This window comes from Pollicipes pollicipes, unplaced genomic scaffold, assembly GCF_011947565.3.
Source record: "Pollicipes pollicipes isolate AB1234 unplaced genomic scaffold, Ppol_2.1 Scaffold_3447;HRSCAF=4054_pilon_pilon_pilon, whole genome shotgun sequence".
Classification (NCBI taxonomy): Eukaryota; Metazoa; Arthropoda; class Thecostraca; order Pollicipedomorpha; family Pollicipedidae; genus Pollicipes; species Pollicipes pollicipes.
The window spans coordinates 42,005,950-42,026,783 of NW_023596297.1; the positions used below are offsets into that span (position 1 = coordinate 42,005,950).

At 45.2% G+C, this 20,834-nt stretch overlaps 1 protein-coding gene and 1 pseudogene across 2 annotated transcripts in view; one reads left to right on the top strand and one right to left on the bottom strand.

The window, feature by feature from the left end:
* The window catches only part of LOC119091397 (fatty acid hydroxylase domain-containing protein 2), a 39,555-nt gene extending 27,753 nt beyond the window's left edge, over window positions 1-11,802 (bottom strand). Inside the window, exon 1 of one of the 2 annotated variants that reach the window (XM_037214171.1) lies at window positions 11,704-11,802. The gene's annotated coding sequence lies outside the window, so the exon portion shown is untranslated. The remainder of the gene's footprint in view (window positions 1-11,703) is intronic. The other variant, XM_037214172.1, reaches the window with a different exon arrangement.
* Window positions 1-20,834, top strand: part of LOC119092567 (catalase-like) — a 62,451-nt pseudogene that overhangs the window by 13,023 nt on the left and 28,594 nt on the right.

Sequence of the window (20,834 nt, forward strand, 5' to 3'; positions counted from 1 at the left end):
CGTCCCCCCCCCCGAGCGCGTGTTAATGTATTCTGTTTCACTTTAATGGCCTACGATGTTGAAAAACCAAATAGTTTTGTCAGGTTCCTGATACTACGTCAATGCCAACTTGAAATAGATGTCTTAGTTTGCTGAAGCATCAGTCACAATCTGATAAGTTCCATCTTTTGTGAATTGATTTTTTCACTCCCGCGCGGTCTTTTTGCGATGGAACTTTTCACTCCCACCCTAGTTCAAAACCGATTCTAGCTCCCTCATGAAAAGTGCTGTTTTGTGCTCGTTATGTCTCAGTGCAACTAATACAATATTAAAGCCTTCTAAATATCCCAGCCTAACGTTGTGATTTTGTAAAACTCTGCAAGTGAAATACTGAAAAGATGTTACATCGTAAATGCCAAGCAAATTAATTTCACTTGAATTTCACTTTTCACGTCATTGCACTTAAGCTCTGTGCTTTTCTAATGACATTTCATTGATTTATTGCTACGAGCACGGGCAAACGTAGCTTAATGCCTCAAAATTGTGCTGATTGAATTTTAATATGCTTGAGTAAAACGTGGACACCAAAACCCGTGTATGATGCTAACCATGAGGCTGTCAATGTTCCACTCAACATGTGATGGCTGGTTTCCCAAAACATTTCGTACTAATTACAGAACCACATCCACACCTCCTGTTGAATCAGCTGGTCAACGATAGCAGTCGGCAGTTGTCATTCAACATCAACCACTGGTGACCTCCAAGCAGTAAAATCACACAGTGTTTTGTTTTGTATGCTCCTGCGTTAATGGAGCCCATAGAACGTTCCATGATACTTCTAATGTTCTGCTGACAAGCTCTGCGTGTGAAAAACTGGAGAGGTCCAGCTAAAATTGGGAACAGCAAACATTCTGCTACATGAGTGTACGCATTCAGAATGGCATTATGACGTCCCCTAGTCATCCTCGCACACCTAAAATTGGTTTGCTGAATTGTGTACACCTGTTCAGTATATTGTACGGATCATACTAAACACTGTACTGAATAATCATCAGTGCACTTTTGCCACAGGTGTGGGGACTGGAAACTGTGTAGGATGCTTGCCAAGGGGTTCACATTGTTCTACTCAAGACGGCATGGGTTATTTTAAAATATTGTAAAATATATTCCCAACATATTTCATATTTACAAAGCAACACTATCCGCACCCACGTTGAAACAGCCAGCCAAAACAGCAATCCTAGGTAGTCATTTGACATCCTCATCAACCAGATGATGGGGTTCAACCAGTAAACAGACATAATGTTGTCTTCTGTTTGCCTGATGCCTCATTGGTAACCAACAAAATGTGTGACACCTATCATTGTGCTGGTGCAACTCTGGAAGTGGCAAACTGGGGAAGTTCAGCAGAAATCATCAGAAACAGCAAGCACTCTGCACCATGAATGTGTGAGTGACCAGGGGAACTCACTCCAAGTTCCCAAGTCCGTCGTGCACCGTGAATGTTTTGGCACCATGTGATCATGGTAGTCGGTGCGCCCAAAGCCCAAATCATCATCATTGTACCGTGAATGTAGGCATTCAAACACAGCTATGCTGTGCTCTTGGCAGCAAGGCGATCTGAAAATGGTTGGCTGAAACGCCTTGCTGTTTGGATACTATGATTGGCTGTTATTCATGACATATGTCAACCTTTGATATAGCTGCTGCCATGACGGCCTATGGCTGCTATAATTTACCAGTCTATTTCAATAAGGCGTGCGGATATTGGTTGGTGCTTTGCCATTTTTATTCCATAATTTGGGAAAACCAGCCATGACCCCTTGGGAAGAACATTGTGAACATCTTGGTAAACATTCGGCACAATTAGCAGAATGGACGAAATGGGAAAATGAGCACATTTGCTAATTTCAGCACACAGGATTAGATGTACGATGATGGCGAGAGTACAGCATAATGATATTTTGAATTCCTACACTCATGTTCCAGAATATCTAATGTTCTTGTGATTGAATGATTTCAGCTCAACCTCTACAGCTTTCCACAGGCAGAGTTTAAGAAAATCACAGTGCAGAAGCGTCACTGAATATTTTGTTCGCTCTGATAACACATAAGCACATAAAACAAAACATCGTGGACCACTGACTATTTGGAAGTCATCAATGGTCGATACGAACGTTGAATGACAACCTTTGACTGCGGACTTTTACAAGCCTTGTGGTCGTGCAGTGCAGTCTACATGGCGTATGCCGCATTTGCGCGTTGATTACGTGTGAATGTTGTAAGTAGAAGTAAGCATTTGTAAAAAGCGCAGCGAGCGGCGTAAGCATCTGGCGAGTAGTGCATTGCTAAAACATGTGCGTTACTAAACCAGACAATACGTCGCTGGTGTATACCTACCCTATAAACGCAATCTTGAAGAAACAAGCATCCAGAGGAAATCACGCCCCCCCCAAAGCCAAAGTACCCTTCAGTCACTTTGTAAAAACGCCGTAGAGAAGTCAAAACCCTAGTGCCACGTCTCGTTGAATTCGCGTGAATGACTTCATATTTGCATATTTCCCTTTAACCATAGGGCCTCAAGCTTTCGTACCATTTACTGCACAACGATTTCAGCAAATTGGTGTACTGTGGACATCACACGTTAGAAAAACCCTAAAGTGGGAAGTATTGCCTTCATATTGGTGATGACGGAGTCCACTAAATCTCTCCCGAAAAAGCGGCTACTTTAAAGGGGCCGCTTTTTCAGCCATCTTAAAAATATTTCCGTGCGGTCCACAACCCTGGCCTTCTTGAAGCCTAAACCGCTCTAGTTTCTGAGCTACACGCCCCCGAAGATGTGCAAAGTATTTTGGAGAGACTTTCAAGGCCGCCCAGGCGTGCATGCCGCCATAATGTCATTCCAATAGCCATGCGGAAATCAAGGCAAAGAAAGATAGAATTGTCCAATCGTTCATATCTGACGTTCGTGACCACGATTTACACACCTGACGGCCGTCCACTGGCTCTCATTCAATGTTGTGAAAGGTAAGATGACGTAATCAAACGATAACGTATTGATGAACACATTTCCTAAACAGACAAATTGTGTTGTCTAGAGCAGTCTTGTCCACTTGAAAGCATAACAATAATCATAAGCGAGCTTATTTCATCGCATCTGATGCTTGCATCAATATCTTCAAAAAGCGGGACATTGGTTTTAAATCAAATTGGTGAGCTTTTTACAGAACGATTTGGAGATAGCTGGTAACATTGGTATAATCTGACCCGTGTGATCTAATTATGCGTTAAAAGAACAAAAAGGTGGGATGCTCCCTCTAACCACTGCCCTGGTACCCCGTTTTTCACAGCGCCGACTGATAAGGGGTCAATGTGACCCTCCTCCCCCTGCCGTTTCCAAACTGAAGAAGACGAAACTTAGCAGAAAACGCCAGCAAACTGGTCTAAATGAGATCTCGTGGTTGGTAATAATTGTATGTTTCAAGGTAAACAATTGGCCCCATTAAGCCAGGTCAAAATCAAATCCCGGATCAATTCCTCGTAAATCAAACTTTGTAGCTTCACATGCTCGTATGTGCGAGCCATGCCTCGCACCGCTTTGTTCAATTCCGAGCAGAATTATGTATAGTTTCACTATTTTGAACATACCTTTAAGTTTGGCTGCGGTAAAGTAAGAATGCTGGCCCGCCGCGCGCGTTCCGCGTCCTCGTCAGCTGTCCGCCCGCCGCCCGCACAGGTCGTGGAACGCCGCGGTGTCCCCCCCCCCCCAAAAAAAAACAGCGCTGCTCCGGAACCAGAAACGCCAGGGACACCTATTTGGTGTCCACGCACGCGTAATGCATGTCCCACTAGGCTACTGAAAATTTGGGCGCGATTGTTCGGCACGCCGGAGGATCTCCTCAGAAAACCTTAAGGGGGAATGCATCGACCCGCCTCCCTATCAGGGCGAGGGCTAAAGGAAATGTTTCGCACTTGAAGATGTATAAGAGGGCATCAGATATGATGAAATGAGCTGATTTATAACAAGCTGTACGCTTTTAAGTGGAAAGACTGTTGACTGTTCTAGGGGGCAAAAAAATATTGCTCAGCACACATACCGCTCAATACATCATTGTTCAATGGCGTCATGAAGCATTTACATGGCGTTAGGCCGCGGCCAAACTAGCCGTGCAAAACTGCCATCCTAGCACTCACTTGCAATGTTCCAACTCACCGGGAGATGGCAGCGGCGGTACCGGAAGTGTTCGCTGAGCCCAATATCGTCATGTGCTCGTGTTTTGGCCTTTTCTCGTGGTATTCTAGCATCGCTGGGTTTAAGATGCTTACCCGTATTCACATGCTCAGTCGTGGCATTTTCTTAAGTTGTTTTATTACAAGCATTATTTCCTTAATAACTAGCAACGATACCCAACTTCCGTCATGTAGCACAAAACGCGATCGGCAATTACCAAATATTCAGCTTCAGCAACAGGGATTATAATTCAAGCATCGTTCACCATATGCGCGAATCCCGTCCTCAGTTACACTTTGAGACAGCTCGATTCAATCAATCAATCACAACCCAACACCTGGAGAAGCCTCGCACGGGATGACGCAAATTGAAAGACGGTGCTATGGTTTCATGTTGCCTAGGTGACCATGAAGTAGTCTACACGAGAGCACATGCACGTCTTCACGGGTGTGCTGCTCAGAAACTATGGAGTTATAGGTCTTAAGAAACGCAGGGCTGCGAACTGCAACGAATGATACAAATGGTTAGTACGGTTCTAAATCGCAAACAAATGTGGGGCACTCCCTTTAACACGTTTTGCCAAATAGGTAGGCAGCAGCGAAACATTTTGGTTGATGTTGTGCTACGTAGGAAGATGCTGAATCTCATTCTTATGGTGTCTTCCTTTTTGACAGTCGTTTGGTCCTTCGATTCCAATTTGTCTTCCAAGTTTTGGCCTCAACTTGGAGTGACCAGGAGAATTAGCCTACCTTCGTGATCTAGCTGTGTTAAACTGCTTAAAATAATTGTAAATGGTGTCAAGTATTCGTGTCTCAAAACCTTGATTTTCGGGATTACCTTTTGGCGGCTTTCGGCAGGTTTCCTAGGTGATGCATTATTTTACGTAAGTTGTTCAGTGCATTAGCGAGGAACATTATTCAGATGACATAGACAGTAGCATTAGCCTTATTCCTCGGAGAAAAACCAGGAGAATGGAGACTATAATTGGATTGATTTTTCGGCAACATGCCTTTATCGAAATAACAGCAGGAATGAATCCGCTGATATTCGTTTCGATAAAGGCTTCTGCTTTTGTTTCGATAAAGGCATGTTGCCGAAACATCAACCCAACTATATCTCCATTCTCCTGGTTTTTCTCAGGGGAATAAGGCTATATTGCTGTCTTATCTAGATGCATTATTTTGCTCTAGATAAGACGGTACTAATAGCCTCATTTCTCGTAGAATAGCCAAGAGAATGGAAAGACACAGATTGATATCTCGGCTTCATGCCTTTATCGAAACGAATATCAGGTCATTCTACGAGAAATAAGGCTGCTAGTACTGTCGTATCTATATGCATAATGTTCGTCGCAAATGTCCTTAACAACTTCTGTAGTATTATGCTCTTCGCAAAGCCTAAGCACACGTTGCGGAAAGCTCAAACATGTTCTGTTAAAGGCATTTAGGCGCTACCCATCTTCAATAAAAAAGCGGCATGCTAACATGTTCCAAAATGAAGTGACGCTGTGATGCTGATGAAAATATTTACATAATATGAAAATATTTCCTGCTGATGAAAATGGCGAGACACTAGCCAACACTGGATGCGGTCCCCTCACAGCTGCACAGCCGGATACTTTACTTTCTTAGCCATCATGCATTTTTCCAACTCATGTGGTGAGTGTTTGAAAATATGTCCCACCAGGTCGTCATGGAATGCGCCATATAACAAAGGATAGACCTGTAGCGGTCAGCGGGTCAAAGCCTTCACTCCCTGATTCACTTGGTATCTTTCTGTTACCTGGTGTTTTCTCACCATGCCGCGATTTCTCTACCCAGAGCTTGTTTCGCCCCTGGATGGATGACAGGCGGGCACATGAAGGGGTTGGGGGGGGGGGGGCTATCATGGCTTCCAAGGTGTCCAGCCCCCTCCCCCCCCCCCAACCCTGAGCATCGCCATGGGTTCATTTTTAAGTGCCGTTGACTGGCACGAAGAGGCAAACACTTAACTCATGTGCTGCTGGAGGCTGGTGCTGGACGTATGCGTTTTATTCACTTTTGATGTGTTTAAAGCTGTATTTTTCAGTGCGTTATGCATGATGCCGTTCGTAAGTGCTGTATTGACATGCAAACCTGCAAGGACTGTAAAAGGAATAAGTCTTCATCATCTTTCTCGTGATTCTAGTGTGAAGTCACCCCATGGCTGTGCCTGCCATGTTGAGCTCCCAGGTAAGCTAAGCAGTCATTTCAGATGACACCGGCGCCTTTTCTAGGAGTATCAAACCAAGGATAATCATTTCGGGTTGTGTCTGCCTAGAATCACTGGATTTTGGTAAAAAGCCCTAATGCTGAGGTCGCTCTGATTTGCGTTCGTGATGTTAACTTCAAACTTAAAAAATTGGTTGGTTGCGACATTATTTTGGCGTTAAGAAATGACATCGCATTTGAAGCTGTGTTTATGAAAATTATGATATACGTTATGATTAGGTACGAGGTGAACCGACACTTCAGACACCTGTATTTTATTGTCTCCGTATTTTCTTCTCTTTTTTCTAATGTGCACGGGGGAGTCGGAAGAACATTCAGGGGGCTCAAGTCAGATTTGGGGGGCTGGGGGTGGGTGGATGGTGGTAGACCCCCAATACTTATCAAGGCACTTCAAGTTACTTATGAAGTTACCTTTAAATAATCTTACTACCATTAGTGCAAATATACTTGTGTGCTCAGAATGAAAATGCTGTCAAACTTATGTTTGGCTTGTCTTGTTTTTGGTCCCATGCAACGCAAAAACAAGAAAAATCAGTTTCATGCATCTCGGCATGGCATTAATGAAAGCTAGCACATCGTACGATGCTGCACCATGTGTTGCAATGATGTATATATTCATTGGTAGGGTTGGGTGGAAATCCCATTTTAATTACATATAGTTGCTTAGGAGTGGAACCCATATCATATCCATTTTTCGCCATCACAGCATCTTCATCGGGTATATGTGCACATTAGACATATTATGACAAGGAAAAGAAATGATATCCATGTGCCATGATATGATGAAATGATATCCATCCAAATGCCGGTGATCAAATGTGAAATTCTCGCAGCTGTTCCATTGTGCTTTTAGAGTCCAGGCCCATTAACTTGTCCCACTAGTCTAATTTTATAAAAGGCATCATAAAGGCTAATTTGTCGTCACTGGTAGATGATAACAACTACAACACTCTACTTGTGTTATACTTGTCTGCACACTCTACTTGTTTCCTCCCATCTGCCAGAGACGGGCGCCTAAAGGGGGAAATGGAAAGATGGAGGTCCGTGTCTTCACAGTGAGAAGAACCGCCAGAAGGATTGCGTTGCTGTGCATAGATATTTGCACAAGTAGCTGTGCCAGCGCGGCGCAAGCCACCACGCCAACGATGACTGCTGTTTGGAATAGGGATGCAGTGACCAAGTCCGTTGCTTATTCCCATTGCTACTGACGTTTAGATTACGAGCATTGTTCGACTGCCTTATGCATTGATGAAATCATGTTAATATTCCAACATCACGCATAAATAAAGGTGCTCTGTGAACAAGATGCTGTTTAGCTGATATGAAAATGTTTGCTTTCGTCTCTATCGCTGGCAGGCTGAAACCTCTACCCCTTCGAAAATAAAGCTGCATTTCACACAGAAAATGATCAGAACGGCTCCTATTGACGCAGCAAGTTCAAAGTCAACTCCATAATTTTATCCATAGTTGTTGAATGGATCTTAAGGACAAAAGTAATTCCACACAAACAACAGTTTTTGATCCCTCTGGCACTAAGATGACCCGATACAATATCATAAGTGTTATATTGGATTCCTTCGGGACATGTAGTCTGGAAACAAGTACCGCACGACTACCTCACTTTACGTCATGTTCACCTAACGTGTCCCCATCTTGACGTCACACCTACATCTTGACTACATACTGACCAAAAACCTTGTGACCATCATTTCAGATGCATTACACAGACAAAATAAACGTAAATATATTTTGAAGCATTTGTTGCATGAATAAACTAAATTGTCCCGCTGAACTATGGCATGGCCCTGACCTGATCCCACCATGGCATCAACATGTCAACAGCACAGCATCCTCATTTAGCCAGACAGCATATACTTTTTAACGAGATGAAACGCACTGCAGTTGTCCAACAGTCCAACCCCTGTAACATATAATCAACAGGTCTGTAGACCCTTGCCACGATCTTGACCTCTAATTTCGCTATGACTTCTCGTTTTAGTTTTTTGAAGCTGCATCAATGGAATATTTACGTTCGCGCAAATTCGGTTGATCAGGCGAACAATTTCTGAGAAACCTTGGTAAAACTTTTGCCTCCTGGCCTTTCAGCCAGATGCATTAAGCTGGGACGCAAGCCAAGTGCAGCATAATATGGTTTGGACCTGATATTGTGGTCTCTAGAAGAGAGGAAGTCTAGTTCTATTCCAACCCAAGATATGTAAGGCCTCGCAGCCTTGAACTAACAAACAAGCTTAGCAAACTGCGGTAGGCATGCATCGACCGTTCACGACTACGCGCCGAGTACACTTGTGACGTCAACGATCGAAGCGGCGGAATTCGGCCGGACAGTTATACCTTTAGTTCTTGGGTATTTGTTACTATCCAAGACCCAGAGAAAAATCGGTGGACAAAATTAATCGGACAACATCATGCCCAATTCCACCACCAACATACGCATCTCGATCACCGACTGAAATAGCCAGCCGAAACGGCCAGTTTATCACCAGAAGGCTAGCGTCATCACCATTGGTGCCAGTTAAAATCTGGCATAGTGAACCGACCAGTCATCGGGGCTAAAACCTACGAGCACGGGCAGAAGGGCATAAGCAATCACCAAAATGCATTGAATTTAAAGGCCCTGAATACTTCCTGTTCAATCCTAGAGTTCGCAACTGGCGAGACCCTTCCATGGTCTCATTGTGGACCATTTCACTTGAAATCTATCGCATTTCCACCTTATGTCCGGCAAGAGAATCTAGACTAATGCAAGTGACTCTCTGACATTTAGGGCCCGTATTGTTCTTTTTCAGCAAATGTGTATTTGGTCGACAAGAAACCCCTCACCGACACAGGCTTCCCTGTAAAATATTCTGTGCCTTGATGCAGGAAGTCACCTTGTTTCAGGGGCTCGGCCAAAACAGGGGACCTCCAGTGACAATTGCGGACACGGGCCGTGTCCATGTTTCGTAAGTAGGACCCCAGGGTCCAAGCTGACTCGGAGCCAACTGTTCAGTATTGGTGGTCTTGGACCAACATAGACGCCTTTGTCGACCTGGGAACCCCGCATCCCCCCCCCCTCCCCCATAGGCGCGGGGGGGGGAGTTCCTCCGGCGGCGACGAGTTCCTTTGACTGGTTTCTGAGGGTCAGGCCTCATCCCCGGGGTCGTCCTCTTGCCAGCCCTTTGGACCCTCCAGTCGGGCCCTTAATTATTTGAGCTGATGGTGCCGAGAGCCACTCAGAGCCTAGTGGGAGGACATGTGACCTGTGCCCCACCCCCTCCCCCATCAGTTGGCTAAGTCCCTTAATGTGTAGGTACGTACGAAACTCAATGCTAGTCAGCGACTCCATCTCACAACGCAACTCCGAGGTGCGTCATGGCTTCTGCATACCAAAACATTCCCAAGTTGATGCCAGTTTGGTTTCACTTTTTGTAAGTAGGCTGAATGTCCTAAATTTTAGCGCAAATTATTGATTTCCAATGATATCTTGGCGATTTGCTTTACCTTTCTGATGGAATGTCGGCCAGTCTGGTGGAAACTATTCCTTCACAATGTTTCCTCTGTGTATTTGGTGACTTCAGTAGGTGTTACAGTTGACAACTTGTTACACGTCCACATGGTGGAAATGTCCAAATTTATAGCAATAATCCAATCAGTGGTGAAATGTTCATGTTGGTTGTGATTCATCCAATCTGATAAAATGACCAATTTGGTAATTCTTAATGCATTTTTGGTGACCAGTCAATAGGGAGCCCAAGATCAGCAGTCTTCCATTTGCTTAGTACATGTTTGGGTTAATAAATCAACATTGTAATGCTCATTCAGGGAAAATGAGTCAGTAATCAATGACTTGACATGGATTAAGGGAACAGGATCAAAGGAAGCAATGTGCTACACACCATCAAAGTTCAAGCTGAAAGTACATGCCATGGACAAATATTTTATGTGCTACATGAATGTGTTGGAATTAGATGTCTGCACACTTACAGGAGGTTATACATATAGGTTTGTGAGTGCAGATGATTGTATGCAGAAGCTTATAAACACTAATGTTTGCATGTGCCAACTTTCATAGTGAAAAGGTTGTCACTAATGTTCATAACACTACCATTCCTTAACACTTATGTTTGCATGCCCAAATATTTCTTACTTCATGGACTTTTCATTCAAGTTGTTCCTTGCAAAAAAAAACTTGATGTTTGGAGGTAATTGCGAACTTTTGGAGCTACTCTTCAATGTTAACACAGTCAATTCATTTGCTTACAATATATCAGTAACACTGGCAGAAGGCCACCTAAGTGATACATCACACTGGATATTCACCTCAGGTAGTTTGAGCATGATCAGAGAGAGTTTGAGATGACAAGTGTTCACAATTTTAAATTCAGATGACAAAACATTTAATTTTACACAATTTTGGCAAACATACCACCTGAAGTAATACAGAATATGTAAAACAGATGATAAAAAACACTGGAATGAATGTCAGGTAAAAATTTTCAGTTGATATTACCCTGGCAAAATAATAATTGCAAACAAAATGGCTTTTGTGACTTCTTTTTACAGAAATACATTCAACACTGCAGCAAGAAATGGCCTTGCCTTTTGAAATTAACCCTTACAAACACTGAAAGCTGATGGTGGCATGAAGTTTGTTGAAGAACCCCCCTCCCCCAATCTTCCATTATCCTGATAGACTTGAGCATGCAACATGTCATGTCCCAAATCTATAACCCCACTTTTGAGGATCCATATCCTGGAAGCATGGAAAATTGGTGCTCAGAAGCAATTCCCAGCTGTCAGCTGTGTACTTCCTCTCATGCCATGATAAGTGTTACAATTTCAAACACAAATACATACTTCATGCCAACAAAATAACACTCAAATCCTAAAACTCAAATAACAAGCTTGTTTGAAAAATGAAATCTCTGAACATGTCTTTCCATTTGATGTGTCAATGATACACAAGGTTTACTGACAGGTTGTGTGTGCAACTTTACAACCTCTTTATATAGTAGCCCCCCTCCACTTTTTTGTTTTGATATTTTGAGCTCAAATAGCTGATGAAGTTTGGAAAACAGAGCAGAATCAGCCAACTTAGACAAAAGAGCAGCATCAAACAGCTTTAAGCCACGACTGCCACCTTCTTTGAGTGGTGTCCAAAGTCCAAGCACAGCCCCAGAAGAAAGGACGCGCAAAAACACCTCGCGAAACACAATTAACGGACCACAGTCACACCTGGCATACCTGCAATTCGATCAAGGGAATCCGGAGAGAGGTCCGCGGGAGCTGACCCAGCCCCCTGCCGCCCCCATGTGTAGTTAGAAGTTTACTTCTTAAGTGCCATTCACGTGGCGCGGAAGGGACAAAATAATTCCAACGACCCAACACATGCTCGAGAATATTTAGTACGTATTCTGACTAAGAGGGGAACGGTGTGGATGAGATTTGACACGCACTAGGCAAGCAAACAATGGAATTGCCATACCGTATGTTGCTCAAAGTAGTCCCAGTAAATGGATGTACATAAATTGTTCTCTTTCTAGATGTGGGAGATCTAGTCTATGTTCTTTCCAAAGACACCCCTGCTGCTCCTTAATTGTTTGTTTCCCGAAGTGTGTTTGTGCTCATTTGAATATAATGAATTGACTGTTATTTCTGATCTGCTTTTATCTTTCTCAATCTTCACATTACAACGTTTAATTGGAGCAAGCTGCATGCATCATCTTTGCCATGAGGTGGTCGGCCATGTGCAGTCGATTTGTGATGCCCGCGCATAGGCGGATCCAGGGGGAGCACGGGGCCATGCCCCCCCCCCCAAACCTCTGAGAGTATGTCCCCCCCCCAAACATTCCCAGAACTTCATAAAAGTTTCGTCTTCTTACCGTCTGTTTTAACTTTGTTTTAACTGTTTTGTTTTAACTGTTTAAGATTCAAAAGCATTTCAGCTTTTTTCAGTTTTGAATGGTGTGCCTACTAGGCACTCGCTAGAGGCACCATGCACTGGACTTCGGATCCCACACCAGCCAGCTGGCGACCAACAGTTGCCCCCCCCCCCAAAAAAAAAAACTCCAGGCTAGATCCGCCCCTGTGCCCATGCAATAGACTGCATAACCTGACGCCACATATTTTCATGGAGATTGCTCGTCTGTGTGTCTTTATGTAGAACTCTCCCCCGTGCGACTTGTCACAACATGAGATTTCTCCCCGCAGTCCGCGTCAGTTTCGCCTTGGTCCAATTGCGATCTTTGCCTTCAGAAAGCCCCCTGAGTTGAATTTGGCAGATCCAGCCCTTGCTAGTACTTGGCGCATATGGAAGCAGGACTGGCAATTTCTACGATGCCAATGAGCTTGATAGAAAGTCAGGGAATTGAAAATTGGAAATATCGTCAGCCTATAACGTGGACAAGGTCATTGATCAGTTGATAAGTTCTGTATCCCAACGGAGAACCCAATTGTGGAGAGGCGCAACTTTCGTAAGACGGCCCAGCAACCAGTTAAGACTGTCCTGCAGTAGATCTCAGCCCTCCGCACCCCGACTGCACCAGGCAAGTCTGGCCCAAACCTTGATGAAGCGATCAGGGACAGACTGTGCATGGGTCTCAGTAAGACATCAACTCGGATGCAGCTCCCGAAGCACTCTGATCTGACCCTGCGAAAAGCAATTGAGATTGCAAGCCTTGAGGAATCAGCCCAAAAGGGCCAACAGCTGTTGTGTGGAAAGGGACCTGGGGTGTGCCCTGTGCGCATCAACAATAGAGCTAGATCCAGACGTCCCACCAACCAAGCACAGGCAAGCAAGCCATGGGGCAAAGCAACTGAGCCAAACTGGAAGAACACAAAGTAGGTCGCTGTGGCTTCACCACTCACACTGGAGGTCAGTGCCCAGCTAGTGGGAAAACATGTAAGAAGTGTGGACGACTAGGCCACTTCTCACCAGCGTGTCGTAGCCGCCCAGCACAAGAAGAAGTGACTGAAGACAATGATGCTGAAAGCCAAGTGAGTGGACAAACATCAAAATTTTTCTTGGGAGCTGTGAACTCCCAGACAAGTGATGAGAAGTCCAGGCTCATTCCTCTGACCATCAACAAAAGCTCCATAACATTCAAAATTGACACTGGAGCTGAGGTGTCAGTGATAAGTGAAGATATGTGGGGCCCAGTAAAGAAGCCACCAATCCTGACCAAGCCGCAAACTCACCTGACCAGCCCTGGAGAGAACTGCAGTGTGTGGGTGAGTTTAGGGCCACCACCCTGCGCAAAGGCCAGACATACTCATTCAAAGTGGTGGTGGTGAAGCGCTAAATGGCCAACAACCTCCTGGCCAGAAATGCTGCTATCAGGATGGGCCTGGTAGCCAGACTGGATGAGGTCACGGCTGCCAAAGGCGTAGGACTGATGAAAATCACACCTGTTAAGACAGAGCTGAGGGATGACGCTGAACCGTTCTGCCTTTCCACAGCTCGAAGCGTTCCCTTCCCGCTCATGGACAAAGTTAAAGTTGAACTGGAGAGGATACTGGCAGAAGGTGTTATAGAATGGGTGACAAAGCGCACAGAATGGTGTGCACTAACGGGGCCGGTGACGAAGAGCAAGGGCCAAGTGAGGATATGTGTGGATCTCCCGTGCCTGAATAAGGCTGGGAAGAGGGAGCACCTGGTGCTGCCAACGCGGGATGGCGTCGCGCCCAACCTAGCTGGCTCAACTGTATTCAGCAGCCTGGATGCTGAAAGCGGTTTTTGGCAGATCATCGCTTTTGCGAATGTACCAGCCGCCATGCTGTTTTGACCATCAGCAGAAAACAGCCTCTAGCATGACTGCGATCCCATGGCGTTTCTGTGACGTTATTAATGCCGAGGCAACTTTGAAATGGGTCCCCAATAAACACAGTCAAACACAAACGCACACATCTCACGCGTGAAGTTTTAAAATGTACGCCCCCCCCCCCCCCTCCGCCGAACTTTGAGAAAAGAACGGGATTAATCTGCAAATAAACCTCTCACGGCAATTCATAGGTAATATATCACGGTTCACCTCAGCTCCAATGAACAGTGTGACACTACAACCGTAAAGCCTGCGCAGGTTTGTTTTTGGTGAGTCATTTAGGGGCCACTACGTGCTATTTTGTCCATGCTTAGCTCACTATTTGTCACCATTATTGACCGCAATAGGCAAACTCGCCTTTTTTGTCAAACTCCAAGCACGTACTTTGAGGGAATGAGGTTTTGGTAATCTGATCAGGCCCGCACCCTTGAAGATGCTTGAAGTTTGACTATATGCGATTCGCTCGCCTCGCTCAGCATAGTTGCCTTATGATCCAAGTTGACTTCACGAACTATTTATGACAACGCTGCCACCGCGCTCTTGCGCTGATATAAGGCTTGCAGGACCCAGCAGGCCGGCGAGAAAACTTATGTCATTTGATAGCTTTGCAGACAATTTTCACCAGAAACGTTCTTATTTCTACCAGAATAAATACGCGACCGATCCACACCTTTGCCAGGGCTGGTATTATCCTGGAGATTGGGTGAGCTAAAGAGATGGACTGAAGAACAACTGTCAGTTGTTCTCTGCTTCCATGTGAAGAGGCTCGTTTCGCATTTTAACTTTTAGCGAACTCGGTAAACCTGTTTTAGCTACTGCATGTTGATAGCAGTCCACGAAAACAATAATTTAAGTGGCATATATAATACACTAAAACTTCCTTACCTTAAAACTTCCTTACCTTTCCTTATTTTACAAGCTTCCAAAACTTTACAGCCTAAAAACGTTACTTTACCTCCGTGAAACGGGTATTTAGAGAATGAAGTCTGGTGGTCTTTACATCAAATCAGCTTTAAACTTGCAAAGCTACGTCAGTTGACGTTGGCGGCTGACGTCTTGTTTACAATTTACGCAACGGATACTCTTTGGGCGTCCTCGGAATGGAGGATTAAGCATCAGCTAACCTACAGCCAGCGGTATCGATTTCTCAAAATGATTGGGGGTCCAGAGTCTTAGAATCGGAGTCACAGCAATCACGCATGAAAGCCTGGCAGTTGACATCAACTTTTTATAAACGCACAGATGTTGTGAAGATTACGGGGTGCAGTTGCACCTCTTTCTCTGCGCACAATTTATCATTCTGTGCTTCTGTAATTGTTTGGTGCATATTATGTACACACAAGAAGTCTCCACAGTCGTAGCATTGAATCCCGTTGACACGAAGCTTCTCGACATACCAAAAATTTAGTTGATATAAGATATGCCTTTCAGTTTATGTAAAACAAAACATAAGCACTCATCCACGTATCATTTGAGGAAATGGTTCTGAAATTAAGAATTTTTTTCAATTCTGCAAAATGGAAAACCTTTCTCCAAAATGCTTGGGCATGCGCCCTCCTCTTGATGATACCTTTCCCCGCTCACTTCATCAAACACGCACTGCGAGTTAACTGTATATCTGGGAGTCACTGCTCCAAGCTGTTGTGGCTCTGAAGGGAAAGCTACCCGAACCAGATTCAGTTCGATGACAAACTATGAACTATACTGAAACGACCACAATGACAATATCACGAGTAACGCAGGTTGATTGTAAGAACAGTGGTAGATGAGCTGGCTTCTCAGTGACCATGTTCGTCTACCAAGGCTCAACCCTTTTCTGAGCCGAGTAGTGGAATAATTACACAGCACAGTTTTGACCACGCGGGTTCTCCAGACAACAAAAACTCGACGCCTGGCGCTGCAGTCTCCGCAGGCCGCATGGCGTCGGCCGCTCGCTGATATAGGGCGGCGGTCAGTAAACGAACGAAGGAGGCAACGTTTCTGTAAAAAATACCTTCGAACGTTTTGGGATGTCAATTCGTTGTTTAGAACGTAGTCCGGGAGCATGTTTCATCTGCGCAATTTATGTATTCAAAATTGAAATGGATAAACATCCACAGCACTGCCAACTGATGCCGGTGGTGGAATTAGACAGCCAAACGTAAAATCTCTCTTTTCTTATGCTCGGTGCCTTTTATCTGTCCAGAACACATCGCCCAAATTGGCGCTGAAAATATTTCAGTGCCATGCAGCCGTACATGACGCAAAAGCAACGCCATTCACATCCTGACACCCATAGGTCATGCGGCAAGCAAGGCCAAAAATTATATTTTCGCCGAGCCATTCAATGAAAAATTGTGTTCTCTAGAACAGCCTTTCACCTAAAAGCATACCAGAACTTATACGTGAGCTGATTTCATAATATCTGATGCTGGCTTTAATATCTCATAACGTGGAACATTCACTTTAAGTCAGCATTGAGGGGGGGGGGAGGGGTTGCAGGCACCCCGGAAGCATGCGAAGCGACACCCCTGGATGGACATCCTCGTTTGTCTTGGGCTTTTCCTCATTTTTGACCACATTCTGATCCGCTTTACTTAACTTTCATGAAACCTCTTACCTCTTTCATGAAACGCAGGGGTTCTCATTGACGCAAGACAGATCCCTTATCAATGCAGGTGCCCGATAATTGGCACAGAGACCGCAGTTCAGCACTCCTGCTCCTGGCTAAAATGGGATGGAGAGTTCCCCGCTCTGTAATGAAACCCCTGACTAACACATGTCCTTCCATAGTCTCATTGTGGATGTTTATGGTAAATGATCATATCCACTTTCATTCTCAGAGGTCCCCGAGCACCGCAAGATCTTTGGCACTCTGGGTCCAATTTCTGTTCCTGTTCAGCAAATGTTATCCTGGCCGACTTGGGCCGCCTTACCGGCGACTCGGAGCCGCTTGCTCTGTTAGGCCCTAGAAGCTCCTGACCGACCCAGGGGCCTCAATGTGCCAGAGGACCCGACCAATGTAAATCGAGGGTTCCGGCCCTGTCCTTGCTTGGGAAATGGGCTCCCAGGGCTCAGATCGACGCGGAGCCGACTCTTCGTTTTTGGTAATCTCTGACCCAAAAAAGAGGTACGCATTGTCCTTGGGTGCCCTCAATCGGTGTAGGAGACTCTCTGACTGACAACTGAGGGCCCGGCCCTTCTGACCGGGGTCCTTAATGCGACCTACAGGCTTACTTAATTTAGTACTCTTCAATGTCCTTCGTATCATCTCATCAGGCACTTAACCTTAGACCGCTAGGTGCCTTCGGGCCCCGCCGCTGGCCTCTTCAAACGCTGCCCCAGGCCGATTCTGGGTTCCTTGCCAAACAGGACCCTTGTTATGCACTGTAGTCCCCAGATCAAGACAGGGGCCGCTTCATTGTATCAGGAGCCCCGACCGATGTAAGTCTCAGGCCCCGGCTTTGTTCAAACTTGAGAAATGGGCCCTGCATCTAGACCTGACGCTGGAGTAATCTGGTGGCGGATCCGTCACGTGTCATGATTGGTAAACCTCCACCATAGGGATGTTGTTGGGCCCTGAACCTAGACCTGACGCTGGAGTAATCTGGTGGCGTATACGTCACGTGTCATGATTGGTAAGCCTCCACTATAGGGATGTTGTTTTGCAAAATATGCTAATGGGGGGGGGGGGGGCTGAGTGGCGAAACCCTAACCTTAAATACAACGGGGGGTTTCTTCCCGGAGTTAACTCATTTTCCTCTCAACCAATTAAATAGAAAATTACACCACTACTCTTAAACGTTTCTTCGCTCTGCCTTAGCGGAAGATATCGCCGTTGGGCATCATTATTCTTTTGGTTTAGCGTCGATCGTCGAAACCAGGTTTCGGTGCGGGGGTGAAAAAAGCTCTTGATTTATCGGATATGACCGACAAAGGCTAACACTTTTGCGAACTCATTGGGGACAAAATTGTGAAAATGGAAACAAATTTCAACAGACCAGGCCATATTACAACAGGATCATCCCAGCTAGGCGAAACTCAAAGCTTAGTATTGGTCCGCACTCGCTAACGCTCGCAGCGTGAGCATGTGTAGAGCACATGTCAAAACGTCGACGCCCCACTGTATGAGCAAGTTGAGTATAAGATGCTGCCGAGCGTTGTAGCTTTAATCGGTATCGTTTTTATCAGGTGACAGAAACGTACTACAAATTTTACTGTATCAGTGCTCACAGCACAAATCAGTGTTGACACAGTGTTTTCCAAAGCACCCCAGATCAGTGCTTTTCACAGATTTTTCAACCAAGATTCACTTCACATACTTAACAGTATAAAGTAGCAAACAATTAGGCTTATCTTTAGTGGTAAGAATCGTGGCTGGCCACCTCATCTTGCGGCAAACGGGATTAGTGTGTTGCGCAACGTTTTAAAGTGCCGCACTGTTTGAGGCAGACGAGCTCGATTGCTCGCCGCGCGGTAATGCATTGGGTGCAGTGCAAGGATGTGGGCTGCTGTTGGTTGCGTTCATGTCGTGAGAAGCTGGCTGGCTAGAAGAACGTCGCTAATCGTCGGTTTTTTAAGATAATAGCCTTAACAAGTCCTACCGATCTAGGAGGATTGTTGTTCGTGGATACCTGAGCTGTTGCTCCAGAGGTAAACGGAGGTCGTTGGAGCGACAGATGTGAAGGATTCATCCGGGGCTTCCTGCTGCCGGGAGGAACAGCGGCTTTGAAGTAATAGGCCGAGCATCGGTGGTGTAGGTCTCTCACATTGTCCGTTGCACGTCAGACTTAGTGTACTGATCGGTGGACAGGCATGAAGTAAAATTCTTTTAAGCTGTCATCATATTACATATAGGGCTAAATGAAGGTGCCAGAGGCTGTTGAAAAAAATCGTTTGCATTTGTTGATACCAATATTACGTGGCTTTTGCCCTCATTAGTTGGGATCATGTAAGGAAGTGCGAGTTCTGCACCGGCAATGATTATATGAAGATGGTGAAGGTCGCCAAAGTTTCCAGCTGATTGTACGATGACGTCACAAAACCAAAATTTATTTTGTTTCAGGTGTTCATAGAACCTTGTGATCGGTAAATATAGGGCTACATGGATATAGTTTTGCAAAATACGTAGGGGAGGAGGAAAGGGTAGTTGGGACGGGGAGGGAGGGGGGGGGGGGGGTGCAGGAAGAAAAATTATGAGCCTGCCTATTCCCCAAAGCCCAAATCGCCACCCTCTGAGCCTGCCTCCGAATTCACTCAGAACAGTTTCTTCCTCAGATTTGATGCACTTCCTTTTCACAGTTGGGAGCACGGGTGTAGTTGCTCAAAATGAGTTTTGGGCGGCTGAACCGGAAACAAATTGTGAATCCCTGGTCGGAAGGCGCAATGCCGACTCGCCCTCCCTCCCCCTCCCCCGCCCTCCAAGTGAAAAGGAAACTACACGCCTTTAGGCTGGTTATTTTAAGTATGCCTTTATCTGATAATTCCATTAGTTTGGTCTCAACCATCATTCAATGATCGATGGCGGGTAAATGATACTTAAGTGCACATGAACTCGCGAAACGAAAATGTTTGATGATTATTCTGCATTGCGTGTAATTTGTCTGCTTTTTGCGGATTATCGCATTTAGAGATACATTGCAACGGTTCTGAAAAAATGGACTCCAGGTGAGACCTAAGACGGTTCCAAATTTGGTTGGTAACAGAAAAGGCACTTTTCACCCCTGTTTCTGCGATCGACGCCAGGTCGATGCTGTGTAACTTCACACGTTGGACGTGTACGGCTTTGGGAGTCAAGATAGTACGTTGATGCGCGCGACTATGCAGCGCTGTCACGGCAACTCTCGATTGGTAGCCGTAAAGCGGACTGCAGGCTGCAACGCAGCACTTGCGTTAGGCATGCTAATGCTGTTTTCATGGTCATCGTCAAACGACCTCCGCTATCGGTGCAGTTAGCTGGTGTCGATCAAGTTTTCGTAACTGTTCCATCAAATGTTCACGTAGAATTGGAGGTCGGCGCATTTCAAGGAATCTTTCGAACGTTGGGTAAACAAATTTGCTTACGTTTTAGGTGTTACCATTTGCCGGTTTTTTGCAATTTCTGATACATATCGCATCGCATCGTGGCAAAATAAGACAACTTGCTGCAATCTGTTGTATCTTTAACACGCGCCCGGGTGGCTGTCTAGACACCCTTCGCTCGAGTGGGGGAGTCAATTTGACCCCACTGAGATCTCGAGAACTAAGAAAGCTAAAGACACCAAATTTACAGGGCGTATTGACCCGTACATAAACGCGCTTAGGTCATGGTTTGACGTTCCTAGATCATGACCTTTGGATCAAATAAAGTCCAACAAGGTAGATTTCCAGGTCGGCCTCCAAAGTGCTTTTAGAACCTAGGTACCTGTTTCTAAGCAAAAGATCACATACTCATTTAAGGTTGGTGACATTGTTTGACCTCTTGAAGGTCATGGTGATCAAATCGTACAAGAATGATCTGTGTTTTGTATTTGAATAAGCGACAAAGATTACGCTAGGTAGTATGTTTCTAAAAACAAAATGTTGACCAGAGTCATT